A 16045-nucleotide genomic window follows, 5' to 3' on the forward strand; every position below is an offset into this window, starting at 1 on the left:
AATGACTTGTTCGAAGTCCCATAGAAGCTCATTACAGAGAGTGCTATTCATTATTAGCACTTATTATTATGCTTTATGGAATGTTTCCTAGATACCACAGATGAAGCCAGAAGTTATAGTAATATTTTATAGAATCCTCACAAAATCCTTCAAGTTAAATATTATTATTTTTCTCTCTTATAAAGAAACAAAGAGAGGTTAGGTAGTTTGCCCAACAGCATACAGCTACTAAGTGGCAGAGTCAGAGCTGAGGGAAGTCTGGCTCTAAAGCATGCATTCCTTCCACTATGCTATTTCAGCTGGTCTTGGGTGGGCCTGGGCATTGTGCTTAGGTGATTTTAATGTGCACAAGGATGGGTAAACCCTGCTGAGCTGCTACAGTAGAAAAATATGTACAATTCTGACCAGGACACAAGCTAGAGTGTAAATGTGTAAACTAAGTTAAAATAAATAAAAAGGCATAGGAAGTAAATAAGAAATGAGTTACTTCAAAAAAGAAGACTAAATAAAATATAATATGCCAAATTCCACTGTTTTGATAAACAAATATTAAGACATTAAGTATTGGTAGGTTTATCCATGAGTATCAGGAGCAAGAAATCTAAAAGCAAGGTTCACCTCAAGTTTTACAGAAATAGAATGATATTTTCAGATTCTGAAGGTCAGAACTCAACCTGATATTTTATTTGACTTATAATCTCTTAAAATTTTTCTCCATGTTGAATAAGCCCTCCCCCCCCCCACCTTTTTTTTTTTTACATTTCAACAGTTTTATACAAAACCAGTGTTTTAATGATTTGGCTTCTTCAAAAGGTAGTTAAATGTTGATTTGTCATTCTCCTGGCATAATGACCAAACAGAATACTCCGTCAGCTTGTTGAACTGATATCCGTAAGTGCTGCCAAACAGGTCAGCAATTAATGTCTTTGCTGAGTAGTTGGTTTCCATGATATCTACACAAAAACAATTTTCTTTGAATTTAAAGCAAAACAGAAGACAATCCCTTCATTCACAAAAGTTAGCTTCTCATCTGAAACTCACAAGCTACTGCACTAGCAGCTCTTCTCAGACACCAAGACTTATTTCCTCCCCCCAGTTGCCAATCTCCATTTCACCTAGAAAAGCTACAACCCCCTCTTTTTCGCTATTAGATTCCATATTAACACCTCCCAGCCACCAAACCTCCTAATTTTCTCCTTTGTCTACCTTTATAGCATGAGATCAAGAGCAAATGCTCCAGAAAGCTTAAAATCTTACAGCTGCACAAAATACACATGGGAAACAAAACCTTCCAAGATAAAGCATCTTTTAAGGTTTAATTTAACCTAAGCATGTTGCTTAAATATATTTCTGTCTACTGGCTACAAAATTCCACACTGTTAAAGATTTTTAAAAAGTATAGTATAATTCACATTTTTAAGTTACAATCTGGTGATGTTTTAATTCACTAAAATATATTTTAATAATAATTTTAATCTCATCTCACTTAATATTTTTGCTTCATCATCATGTTTCTGTGATTTTTTTATTTGAAATTGTTATTTACAGAGTTATTTATAAAAAAGTAACATTTAAAATTTTTAGAAGTAGTGTTCACTTTAATAGTGTTTTTTTTTTTTTCTTTTTTTCCCCCTCTCCCTTTCTGATTTAAAATGGAGAGAACAATTTCCTCTTGGAACAACAACAAAAAAATTGAATACAGCATCCCAAGATCTGTAAATAGAGACGCTGGGGACACACAAAAAAATATTTAGATATAAAACACAGATGGAGAATTTACTTGATCTCTAATGTAAAGCTTCTAAAAAATACACTTTCCTAAACAAATATAACTATTTTAAATGCATACTTCCCAAATCAGGAAAAAAAATACCACAAAACTACATTCACACAAAAAAAGTATATACACCTAATCGGAAAGCTTGTGTTTTCTATCCATTTTCATGGCTAACCACAAGTGAATAGGGAATTGAGGATACCTATTTTTAAAAAAATAGATGATCAATTAGATTGATGACACATAGGTATATAGAGAAAAAAAAACACAGAAAATGTGCAGAAAAGCGTAATATGAAATATTTAACATGTTTTATTTTTTAATCTCCATCTGATGATATAAATCTAATAACCAACTATCACTGCCTACTCCACAGCCCTATACTGCAACTTCTTAAAGAAAATACCTTTCTATCAGATGTCTCAAAAGATCTTATTAGCAAGATTGAAGAATGCCTTTGTCATATCAAATATGCTCAGCTGTTTACCTCATGGTGAAGTAGTGTTAGAACCATTTAAAGATGTGTCTGACATCATTAATCTATTTGACCTCTGACCTGCAGATCTAAACTGTAACTATGGTGACCAAAGCTTGACCTTACAATGCTGAAAAACTTTAAAGCTCTGCAGTATTTTGGGTCACATTGTTAAGTTAGACAAAGGGGTAAAGAAATAATGTGACGGTTTCCTGGGAATTAAGGTCAGCAGGTCAATTGTGCTGAAGCTTTTTGTGATAAGGAAACTAGTTAATTTTTTTTTTGATCTGTTGAAGTTTTTAGAATAGTAGAAGCTGTGAAACATGCAAAGAAATCAATTCTTTAAACTCTAAGGAAGTTGGAAAAAGTACAATTAGTGTTAAACATTCAGTAATATAATATACCCTACACTGTATAGATGTAATACAATATACCCCCATTATCAAGGTCTATACAATCGCAAGTAAATAATTTCATCTGCAAACTCCTGCTCTATATCAAAATTATAAAATGATCATTGTTTTAAACACAGGGACGTTCTTGTGAACAAATGCATAGTCATTTACTTTAATATATATTAAATAAAAATTACCCACATGTACAAACAATATTATTGTCTAAGGAAAACGAATAATAAAAACAACAAGCATGTAAGTATAGAGCTAGTGTTAACACCACGTAATGGTGGCTACCCCTCCTAAATATGAGCACTCTCTGTATTTAGGTGTGCTCTCGCTGCATAATTAAAGCAGAACTTCACACAGAAACTGTGAACCTCTGTTTTCAAGAGCTTCTAATTACACCAATAATAAGCTAGATTAACCTTTTCCACAAAAAGTCACGTTCTGAGGCACTGCTCCATGGATATTTATCCTTAAGCCGTGGTTATTTTTATGCTAATCATTGGAAGCCAATTATTTTTTTTTACTACATATATATGTACATATGTGTGTGTGTGTGTGTGTGTGTGTGTGTGTGTAGTGTGTGTGTGTGTGTGTGTAGTGTGTCTGCAGAAAAATAGTAAGCAAGGGAATTTTCCATATAAGCAAAGCAAATTTAAATGGCCCCCAACCAACACAATTTTAAAACATACACCCTACACAAATTCTATATACAATTTACATTTGCCATTATTTTATAACTAATAAAATCTATTTTTCTCTAAAGAATCTGGAAGACGGTGTCATAATTCAAATGTATTTCAGCTCATATTTTAATGTGAGAGAAATTACACACACATACACACACTCACAAATGTTACCAGATATATAAACACCTGGAAAAGAAAGCACACTATATATTTCTTTTATGTTTTTCATTTGAAAGTTTGGAGTCTCAGAAAGCAGAACTGCTGAAAGACTAGATACCACTTGGTGCTTTATTTTCTCATCCGTCACCTACATATCTGTTCAAAAGAATATACCAGCAATTTTTCTCCCATATGTCCCTTAGAGACTTTAGGAGTCTTTAGAAGGTTCGAAGGAGCCTTTGGAAAGGCAAAAGATTTGAACACTTAAAAAAGAAAATTCAAGTGTGGGTCGCTATAAATGAATTTTGACAGTATGCCCCAGGGAAGAGAATGCTTCTAAACAAACCACACTGGCACATAGTTATAAAGCCATGGTAGAATCAGGCATGGGCAGTAAAGAATATACAACAAACAAAACCAATGAAATCTTTTGATCACATTCTTCTGTTGAGATATGGACTAGATGAAAATAAATCCTAGGCTGAAAACTTTTTAAAGCATCAGTGGATAATAATGTGAAGAAATACCTCATGGAACCTTCCAAAAACAGGAATCTATTATCAGCAGACTGGAAGTCTAATGTAAATAAGAAATAAAGGTACAGGGGAGACAAGGGGGGCACTGGGAGGTGGGAGTAATGTTGGGAGGGACTAAACCAGAAAAACAAATGACTTAATACATTTCCCTTCTCTAATACATCACAGTTTAAAATCCGATCAGCTTTAACCAAGAATGGCTAAAAGTCTGCTACTAAAAAAGACACAAGACCAAAGGGCTTTTAGATAGACATGTATACAGACACCAAATATCCTAAGCACATTTCATTTTCATGTTACTGTCACTGTTTCTGTTACTTGTCTCAAAATATACTTAGTGATAATGTATCATTTTTTTAAAATACACTCACTACTGGATATAATTTGCTAATATTTTATTTAGAATATCAGTATTAATGTTAAGACTGGCCAATAATTTTCACTTATACATGTGCTAACTTTGGTTTCATTTCAGTTTCTGCTAACTTTGAAAAGCTGGCATATATTTAATTTAGTTACTAGTAGCAGAAACAAAATGTATCAAACCAGTAAATTGAGAAGAAACATTGGGGAAACAGAAAAACTAGGAAGAAGATGTGGAGTGTTTGCATTATTGAAATCCTAAATGTGGGGCACCTGGGTGGCTCAGTCCATGGGGCATCAGACTTCAGCTGAGGTCATGATCTCACAATTCAAGAGTTAGAGCCCCATGTCAGGCTCTGTGCTGACAGCTGAGAGCTTGGAGTCTGCTTTGGATTCTGTGTCTCCCTCCCTCTTTCTCTGATCCTCCCCCACTAGTGCTCTGTCTTGCTCTCATTCAAAAATGAGTGAACATTAAAAAAATAAAAAAGTAAATTTAAAAAAAAAAAAACAAACAAAAATCCTAAATGTGAGTGCAAGAATATGATTGGAATCCTACCTCCTAGAGTTGAAGATTCCACTCGGACCCATCTATCTGGTACATGCCAAACATTTCTGATTGTTTCTGTTTCCATACATAGGTATTAAAATAATGCAGAAAGACTCATGCAAATGAACTGCATAATTAACAGAGGTTAGAACCTTCTTGTGGGAAGTTCAGTGGAGGAAATTGGGACATAGGATGGGGCCATAACGAGGGTGCCCTTGTAAATAAAGGGAATTTATTGAACTTTCAAATTCTAGAATGTGAGAACTGTATGCTTGTTTTCACTTCTACTGTCATGAATAATCATTATAAATCAACCCAAGGGGGTTAAGATAGATAGAAAAGAAACATGAACAACTGCTTCTTCAAGTTCCTCTATGGTTATTAGTCTACTTAAGTTTCTAAATCTCTTGAATCAAATTTTGTAATTATCTTTTCTTAGAAAATAATATATTTCATTCAGATTCTGAATGGCACGGGTATAGCATTTTCTTATCATTTTCTTAATCTCTATAACTATATTCATTTTCTCTTTCTCATCCTTAATTTGTGTTTTGTTTTTGTTTCAAAATCTGATTTGCTAATGTCTGTAAATTTTTTTCTGCTTTAACTCTTATCTAGTTCCCTTCTCTTACTTTCTTCATGCTTGCACTGTTCTATTTCCTGTTCATTTTTTCTATCCTTGCTTAGTAATAAATGCATTTGAGAATATATGTTTTCTTCTGCTTACTGCTTTGGCTATGCAACATACATTTTGGTATGTAATTATCCATATTTTGCTTACTCTAAATAGTTAGATAGTCTGAACTGAAATATAAAGAATGAGAAGAATTTAACTAGATGAAGAAAAAAAGAAGAGTAATACTGGAAGAGGGAACTTACGTGCAAAAGGCTTATACTGTAAGGGAGACTGGCAAAGGCCTCTTAAAAATATATAATAATCATGGGGTGCTTGGGTGGCTCAGTTGGTGAAGCATGTGACTCTTGATCTTGTGGCTGTGCGTTCAGGCCCCAGGCTGGTTGTTGAGATTACTTCAGAATTAAAACACACACACACACATACACCCCACAGATATACCATGAAGATTCTAAAAGCTTCTTTATTTGGTTATTTTATTACTTGACTTGATTTCTGATAATCTCAATATAGTAACTGCTCAGTAATCAAATATGTAAAATAAAGTCACAGAAATCCTAAATGTGAGTGTAAGAATATGATGCTCTCAAACACTTGATTTCTGATAATCTCAATATAGTAACTGCTCAGCAATCAAATATGTAAAATAAAGTCAATAATTAGAAAAGAACGAACTTTTTTTCTTATTTTATTACTAAGAAGATAAAAAGCATGTATTCAGATAAATGCGGATGAAATATGATCAAAGTTATTATTTTTAAAGCTTACAAAAAGCTGGATTCACCCAAACATATTCCATATTCAATATAAAGAAGTTTATTATAAATTTCTCAAAGTTACAAAATATGAGGGCAGAAGTTGTAGTTAATATAAGACATGAAAGGGAAATATTTCTTATTAGACATAATTAAATATTTTTATATTTAAAAACAGTACCCTAAAAAAATCTTTCACACTTAGCAATTCCCCCACTGAGTTCAATATGTATATAAATGAATTCAGCATGATTAACAATCTAATAATCGTTTAATTTTTAGGATCTTCATTTATACACTTACACTATAATGTTTTAACATACTACCACATAGACTGCATTCCTCTACAGAAAATGCTATTGTTTACCTGATAAAGCCCAGGGAGATTCTTCAGCAGTTTCTTATAAAAAAGAAACTGGTTTTTAAGTCTCCCTTGAAAGGAAATTAAATAGAAAATCCTGCATTTAAATGACACTGAGGTACTGACACCAATGGATTGAGGCCAGGAAATTCAAAGTTAAAGTTAAAGCTGGTACTCTGTCCTTAAAACAGGCTATTGTCCTATCCCCACCCCAGCCTTGTAAATTTAATTAAACCTAAATTCTGAGCAGTTGATATAAGTGGCTCAGAAAACTATAGGAATTTTCATCCTTTAGGTGGCCTTTTGTGCTCTACTTCCTCTCACTGAGACATAAACTCTATGTACATTTTCTCTTCTCTTAAAAAAAAAAATCAGGTTAAAAAAAACCACTTTGTTTCAAGTATTCACTGTCTTCACAAACCCAAGGAAATAACTTTACCTTTAAAGTCCTTTCAGTCTCACTACATCTAGCCTGAAGTTTCATCAAAAGGTACACTTTTGATTATTTACCATAGTGTTTTTTTATACTCCTCGACATGGAAATGCTTTTTTAAGGTGACTTTGCTTCTAATAATTAAGTTAGACTATATAACATGAAAATTCAATTACAACTTACACATTGATACTTTCCCTCAAATCATCCTTAACCACATTAGTTTTGAAGTACTGAATAAGAATCTAATATTAAAGTTTAAAGTGACATTTTCAAAATGGCTGAGAAAAGTTAATTTCTATTTATAATTACAGTCTTGAAAATTCTATGGTAATTATTTCACATTGAAAAAATTCAACCAGGGGCACCTGGGTGGCTCAGTCAGTTGAGCATCCAACTTCGGCTCAGGTCATGATCTCATGGCTCTTGAGTTCAATCCTCCCGTAGGGCTCTGTGCTGATAGCTCAGAGCCTGGAGCCTGTGTCTGATACTGTGTCTCCCTCTTCCTTTGCCCCTCCCCACTCACACTCTGTCTCATTCTCAAAAATAAACAAACATTAAAAAAAAAAAAACTAAATCAATAAAACAACTAGTTTTAACTTCACAAGAGTTTGTATTTCATTCTGTTCAGTATCTTAGCTTTGCCAACAATTCAAATTGATTTTCAATAGCCAAAAGAAGTTTTTTTAAGTTGTACAACAATTACTTCTGAAATGATCTTTCACTTTATTCAATATGAACATATGTGGGGAAAAAATGGAGTGTATTTCTGCAATAAGTATTTACCAACTGTATTTTAGATACCTTTTTAAATGAAGATGTGGATTTGGTAAAGCACAAAGATGACATGAAATGTCTATGTTCTAAATGTGTGTGTGTGTGTGTGTGTGTATGTGTGTGTATATATATATATATATATATATATATATATATATATATATATAATTAGGGGGGGAAAGGTAAGTGAGAAATAGGACCTTATCTGCACATGTCATTATTTATTGTATTCAAGGAACAGTACATATCATGTCATGTGATAACTAAGGCCTGAAGGTAACTGCAAATGATATCAGTGAACATAGCAAGTCAGAAGCTCCACAAGTCCATGCCTCAAGAGAAAGAATCATCAAGAAATCAAGCAAAACTGTCACAATCGACTTTGTCAGAATTCTGGGAAATAGTGCGAGGTTTATACAAACCAAGTCAGCACTAAATCAAAACAAAAGAAACTTTAAAATGCCAGAAAAGATTTGTACTATTTGTCCTTGTCCTTGTCCCAACTTCCTCCTTGTTCAAAGTGGTCTTAAAGATGGTGGCTAGCTTCCCTCATGTACAACCTGGTCCTTGGTTCCAGGAGAAACACAGAAAGCCTTACTTGCAAAGAGTTCTATTTATCTATTCTAACCTTCAAGGTATAGCTGGAGAAACAACGCATGGCATCTGACTTTGTTCTGCCTAACTGGGAACTCACTTGGGGGGGGGGAAATGGCAAGAATTCCTTGAAAATATTGTAAGGTAAACAACCCACAACTACCTGAAACAAAGGATTATACTTGAGACATACAATTCAGCAACCAAAGATAGGGAGAAAAGGCTGGGGAGACAGCCTTTTTGGAAAATAGGGCATGTAGATCAGTCATATATACTGGAGATTTTGAAAAGCCATGCACATGCCCAGAAAAGACCTAAAAATAAACAGATGTTTTTACCTCTTACTGATCTGTGTGCTCAGTTCAAGCAAGAAGTTGAGACTAATCCAGAGATGAGAAATGTCTGGCAGTATTGAAGGAGAGCCCTAGCAAAAACCAATTTGTATATACTAGAAAAGATTTGAGGGGCATCTTTTCCTATTTTTTCTTTCTCCTTTTTTTTTCTGTTTTTTCCTTGTTCTCTCTCATTTTATTTTTTTTAATTTTTTTCTGCTGCCTGATATTTAGGTTAATCTCTGGCAAGACACTAGCTGAACAGAAGCTAAAAGAATATAGACCTCAGAGATCACATGTGACAAAAAATACAGACTTCACAAAATTAAATCTAAAAGTCACAAAACAAGTAGTTACACCTAGCAATAAAGATAAATCCAAGGAAAGAGTAAGAATCAGGTTTCTAGAGTTACCACATTATAATATTATAATTTCCAGTTTTCAACTAAAAGCCTATAAATGAGGCATGCCAAAACAAAAAAATGAAGAACAAGAAGAACAAGAGGAGGAAGAAGAGGAGGAAGAGGAAGAAGAGGAAGAAGAAACAACAACTATGATCTACTAACAGAGGCAGTTAACAGAAACTGTTCCTGAGAAAGCACAGACATTGGACTTCATAGACAAAGACTTTAAATCACCTGTCTGAATAAATCAAAGGACTAAAAAAATACAGGAGTATAATATATAAACAAATGGAGAATATCAAAAAAGAGACAGAAATTATAAAAAGAAACCAAACAGAAATTCTGGAAATGAGAAGTACAATAACTAAAATGAAAAAAAAAAAAAAAATTCACTAGAGGCTTTCAAATGCAAATTTAAGTAAGCAGAAGAAAGAATCAGTGAATGTGAAGATAAATGAACAAAGCCTAAGAGAACATTGGATACAATCAAACATACCAACATATGCATAATGGAAACCTTAGGTGATGAGGAGAGAAAGAGAGAGTAAAAAGAATATCTGTAGAGATAGTGGCTAAAAATTTCCCAAGTTTGGTAAAATGCATGTACCTACACATTCAAAAGCCTCAATAAATTCCAAGAGGATAAATGCAAGGAGATCCACACAGAGACTACATGATAATCAAATTGTCAAAAACCAAGGGCAACAAAAGAATCTAGAAACTGGCAAAGGAGAAGCAACTAATCACTCAAACAAAGGATCTTCAATAAGATTAACAGCTGATTTCTCATCAGAAATCATGGAAGTCACAAGGGGAAAAAATGAAATATTTTAAAGTGCTGAAAGAACTGCCAATCAAGAATCCTGTATCTGGCAAATTATCCTTCACAACTGAGGTTTAAAAGAGTGTGTGTGTATATATTCTATCTTTACATATGTGTACATATGTACATATGTGTACATATAGATGTGTACATAAAGATAGAATATATATATGTGTGTGTGTGTATACACACACACACAACTATTCTGTAGTCATATATATATATGTGACTATTAAGACAGTCTCAGAAAAACAAAAGCTGAGAGTTCATCATTAGAAGAACTGCCCTATAAGAAATGTTAAAGGGAGTCCTTTAGGGCTGAAAGGAAGGATATTAGACAGCAACTTGAAACAATATGAAGAAATACAGAGCTCTGGTAAAGGTAACTACATAACAAATAAAAAAAGCAAGTATTGTTATATTTTTGGTTTGTAACTCCTCTTTTATTTACAACAGCATTTAAAAGACAAATACATAAAACAATAATTAAGATCTATGTTAGTATTAATGGGCACACAATGCAAAAAGATGTAGTCTGTAATGACAATAACAACGTAAAAGGGATAGCTGTTCAGGAGCAGTTTTTATATGCTATCTATCCTAAATTGATATCAATTCAAACAAGGTTCTTATAAATATAGGATTTTAATTTTAATCCCCATGGCAACCACTTAAAAAAATCTTAAAATTATACACAAAAGGAAATGAGAAGAGAATAAAAATAGCACATTACAAAAAACTAAGTAGAAAAGAAGGCATAATAGAAGACATGAGAAACAAAAAAGCTATTAGACATACAGAAAACAAGTAGAAAAATAGCAAAGGAAAGCCCTTCCCTATCAGTAGTTACCAAAAATATAAATGATTCACTCACCAATTAAAGGTCAGAGTGTGGTAGGATAGATTTAAAAACAAACAAAACAAAATAAAACAAAAAAACAAAACAAAAAAACTCCCAAAATGACATAATGCAACCATATTATGTATTTACCTTAGATCCAAAGATACAAATAGGTTAAAAATTAAAATACTAGAAAAAGACATCCCATGTAATTAGCATCCAAAAGAAAGCTTAAATGGTTATACTAATATCAGACACAACATACTAAGTCAAAAATTGTAACAAGCCACAAAGAAGAACAATAGATAACCAGATGATGAATAATAGATAGATAGATACAAAAAAGGTTAATAAATCAAGAAGAAATAAAAATAATAAATATATATTCACCTAACAATAGAGACCAAAAATATACAAAGGAAACAATGACAGAATTGAAAGAACTAAACAGTAACAGTTGGAGATTTCAATATCCCACTTTCAACAATAAAAAGAACAACCAGACTTAAGGCCAACAAGGAAATAACAGGTTTTGAACAAGATTATACTCAAACTGGACCTCCAGATATATATAGAACATTCCACCATCAATAGCAGAATAACATTCTTCTCAAGTGCACATGAAACACCTCCGAAATATACCATGTTAGGCCCAAAACAAGTCTCAATAATTTATAAAGATTGAAATATACAAAGTATCTTCTCCAAACACAATGGAATGAAGCTAAAAATCAGTAACAAAAGAAAGCTGGAAAATTTACAAATACATAAAGATTAAACAACATAATCTTAACCAATGACTAGATAAAAAAGAAATCACAACAGAAACATAGAAAACATTTTGAGATAAATGAAAATAAAAAAAACATACTATAAAATTTTGGAAACAGTACTCAGAGGGAAATTTACACTGAAAATATATTAAAAAAATAAACTTCAAGTCAGTAACTAATTTTACATCTTAAGGAAGTATAAAAACAATAGCAAAGCAAAACCACGGCAAGGAGAATGAGGTAAATAATAAAGATCATTGCTTAGATAAATGAAATAGAGAATAGAAAGAGTCAATAAAATCAGAATTTAGAAAACATCAACAAAAATTATAAACTTTAGTTAAACTGAAAAAGAAAAATACTAATAAATGAATAAAATCAGAAATGAAAGTGGGGACATCATTACCAAACCTAGAGAAATAAAAATAATTATAAAAGGATACTATGAATAACTGTGTACCAACAAATTGGTTAACCTAGACGAAATGGACAAATTTCTATAAATTCATAAACTACCAAAACTGACTATAGAAGAAATAGAAAGTCTCAACAGACCTATGACAAGAGATTGAATCAGTAATGAAAAACCTCCCAACAAAGAAAAGTCCAGGATCATTTGGCCTCACTGGTGAATTCTACCAAACATTTAAAGAACAATTAACACCAATACTTAACCTCTTTCAAGAAATAGAAGAGGAGTGAAGTGACCTCCTTCTGTAAGGCTGGGATTACTCCAAACCTAAGCCAGACAATGACACTATTATGATTATAGATGCAAAAAAAGTTCAGTAAAATACTAGCAAACCACACCAATAGCACATTAAGAGGATTATACACCATGACCAAATGGGATTATCCCAAGAATGTGCAGATGGTTCAACTTAAGAAAATCAATCAATGCAATATATCATATTACAAGTACAAAGGAAAAAAACAACACATGATCATCTCAATTGATGCCGAAAAAGCATTTGACAAAATCTAATAGCCTTTCTTGATTTAAAAAAAAGTCAGAAAACTGGGAATAAAAGGGTACTTGCACAAAATGATTAAGAACATTTATGTAAAACCTATAGCAGGCAGCACCACTGCTATTCAACATTGTAAAAGTTCTAGCCAGAGTACCTAGGCAATTAAAAGAAATAAAAAGCATACATATTGGAAAAGAAGCAGTAAAACTATCTGTATTTGCAGATGACATGATCTTACATATATAGAAAATCCCAAAAAAACCCACATAAAAATTTGCTAGACCTAACAACTGAGTTCAACAAATAAAAGCAATATAAAAATGAGCAATCATTAATAAACAATCCAAAGAGGATATAAGAAATCAAATCCACTTACAATAGCATCCAAAATAATAAAATACCTGGAAATAAATTTAACCAAGAGGTGAAAGATTTGCATAATGAAAACTATAAAAATTACTGAAAGAAATTAAAGAAGATACAAATAAATAGAAAGATATCCTGTATTAATGGATTGAAACTTTTGATATTAGGGTACCTGGGTGGTTCAGTCAGTTGAGAATCCAGCTCTTGATTTTGGCTCAGGTCGTGATCCCAGGGTTGTGGGACTGGGCCCCACATTGGGCTCTGTGCTGAGCATGGAGCCTGCTTAAGATTCTCTCTCTTTCTCTCCCTCTCCCTCTCTCTCTCTCTTTCTCCCCTCCTCCTGCCCCTCTTCCTTGCTCATGCCCTCTCTCAAAAAAAAAAAAAAAAAAAAAAAAGAAGGAAAGAAAGAAAAAGAAAGTCTTAATATTATTAGAGAGCAATATATCTATAATATTGCTATAAATTCAATGTAATCCCTATCAAAATTCCAATGGCTTTTTTTTTGCATAATTGGAAAAGTCAATTCTCAAATTCATATTAAATTGTAATGGGGCCTCAAATAGCTAAAATAGCATTGAAAAGGTAAAACAAAATTGTAGGAATCACATTTCCTAATTTCAAGACACAGTAATCCAAACTGTGATAGAGGCATAAGATAGACTTATTGATCAATCGGATAGAACGGACAGTCTAGAATTAAACCTGAACATCTATGGCTAATTTGAGTTTCAACAAGAGTGCCAAGCCCATTCAATGTGGAAATTTGTCATATTTTCAACAAATGTTACTGGGACAACTGGTTATTCATATGCAAAAGAATTAAGTCAGACCCTACCTTACACCATATATAAACTTTAAGCCCACATGGATAAACTAAATATAAGAGCTAAATCCATAAAACTCTTAGAAGAAACTATAGGAGTATATCTTTATGATTTTGAATTCGGCAATAGATTCTTAGTTGTGACACCAATAGCACAAACAACAAAAGAAAAAAATAAATATAATTGAACTTCCTCAAAACTAAAAATTTTTGTGCAAAGAAGAATATCAAGAATGTGAAAAGACAACCCACAAAATGGGACAAAATATCTGCAAGTCAAAAATAAAAAGACAAATAATCCAATCAAAAATGGGCAGAATTTGAGTAATCATTTGAGCACTTGAGTAATCATTTTTACAAAGATATAAAATGGCAAACAAGCACAAGAAAAGATGCTCAACATCTAGGAGTCATTAGGGAAGTGCAATTCAAATCCACAATAAGATACCATTTCACATACCACTAGGATGGTATAACCAAAAAAGTAAAATAACAAGTGTTGATAAAGGGGTAGAGAAATTGAAACCTGGTGAGAATGTAAAATGTTACAACCACTGTGACTCCTGAAAAAGTCAAACACAGAATTATGATGACACAGCAATTCCATGGCTAGGTATATACACCCAAGAGAATAAAAACTATGCCTACACAGAAACTTATACACCAATGTTTATAGAAAAATTATTCATAACAGCAAAAAAGGAGAAACTAGCGAAATGATCATCAACAGATGAATGAATAAAGTTTGGTGTGTGTGTGTGTGTGTGTGTGTGTGTGTGTGTGTGTATAAAAGAATATTATTCAGCCATAAAATAAAAAGTAAAGTGCTGATACATGTTAGTATATGAACCTCAAAAACATTATGATAACAGGAAGAAGACAGACACAAAACATATGATCCCATTTATATAAAATACACAGATTAGCAAATCCATAGAAACAGACTGCAGACTGATGGTTGCCAGGAGCTGGGGGAGGGGGGAGAAATGTGGAATAATTTTTTAATGGGTATGGGTTTCCTTCTGAGGTGATGAAATGTTTTACAACTAGACAGAGGAGATGATTGCACATTATGAATGTACTACATGCCATTAAATTGTTCATTTTAAAAAGATCAATTTTATGACAGTGACCAGTATGTAGTAAGTTATTATTACTACAGTATATATTTTTGCACACCAAAAGTCATTATTTAGAGTTATGAAAACTCAGATATTCCAGAATGGAATCTTAGGATTCTGTCTTGTGGAAAGAATTACATAGAACATTACAGAAGTTGACACCTGACCTACTGGGCACATCATCAATACTAAAGTTATAAACATGACCTTTATTAAGCAGCTAGAAAAGGAAGCAAAATGTGCAGATAAATCAGCAGTGTCAATAAAGGGGATCTAGAAAATAAACTTGTGCTGGGCACGCACAAAGAAAATAAAAGGTTAAGGTGAGCTGTGGACAAAACATAAGAAGACTAAATGTCAGAAAGATGCAGTAGAAAGAAGCATGCATTCCTATCTACTGAGCTTTTTTTCTCCCCTAGTCCCAGATTAGCTCCAGGCTCCTGTTTTTTGGCATCTGCTCAGAAGCCTTCACAGTTTCTAGACAGCTGCCTAGTCCTCAGACCATTCTAACAAAAATGGACTGAGAACCGTATTAGGCAGTTAAATTATTCTGCGCATCCTTTCCACCTACAGAAACTGAAGGATTGGATCTTTAGGAAGAACAAGGGAAGTGCTAACAGATCTAGTTTTGAGGTATGAGGTTTTCATCCTTAAGTATCAATCATTCAGTTAAGAGTGCATTTTTAATTCACTAAAATTTAATTCCATAAAAAATATGAGTCATGTATCATGTGTCCAGATCCATTCTAGATTTCAAGACAAGGGCTGAGAACTTAGAAGGGTTATACAAAGCCATGACAGCATGTTCCAGCGAGAAAAACACACAGAGAGTAGAAAAGGGGTCAGAGTCTCCATTTCCTTGTGCCATAAAGGAATACTGACAACCCTGACAAATATGGAGGGTTACAATGAGGGCATTCTTAAGAAGTAGAATGAAAAGTATTCAAAAACCATTATAGGATAGTCTAGGGATGGCAAATACCCTTCCCTCCTGGAAGCGGTGATCATAACACCCCATCTCATTAAACCTGGATGTGACCTCAGAAAACTTAATAGTCCTCTGGGAGCCACCATGAATAGATTAGCCTTG

At 33.0% G+C, this 16045-nt stretch overlaps 1 protein-coding gene and 1 long non-coding RNA gene across 2 annotated transcripts in view; both read right to left on the reverse strand.

Moving 5' to 3' along the window:
- The window catches only part of MACROD2 (mono-ADP ribosylhydrolase 2), a 2034677-nt gene that overhangs the window by 1629603 nt on the left and 389029 nt on the right, over nt 1-16045 (reverse strand). The window lies entirely within an intron of this gene.
- LOC132664935 (uncharacterized) lies at nt 663-2266 on the reverse strand. Its single transcript, XR_009603927.2, has 2 exons — nt 2184-2266; nt 663-953 (listed from the first exon to the last, which is right to left on the reverse strand). It is a non-coding gene; the product is annotated as an uncharacterized LOC132664935 (long non-coding RNA).

This window comes from Panthera onca, chromosome A3, assembly GCF_046562875.1.
Source record: "Panthera onca isolate mPanOnc1 chromosome A3, mPanOnc1 haplotype 2, whole genome shotgun sequence".
In the NCBI taxonomy this organism is placed as follows: Eukaryota; Metazoa; Chordata; class Mammalia; order Carnivora; family Felidae; genus Panthera; species Panthera onca.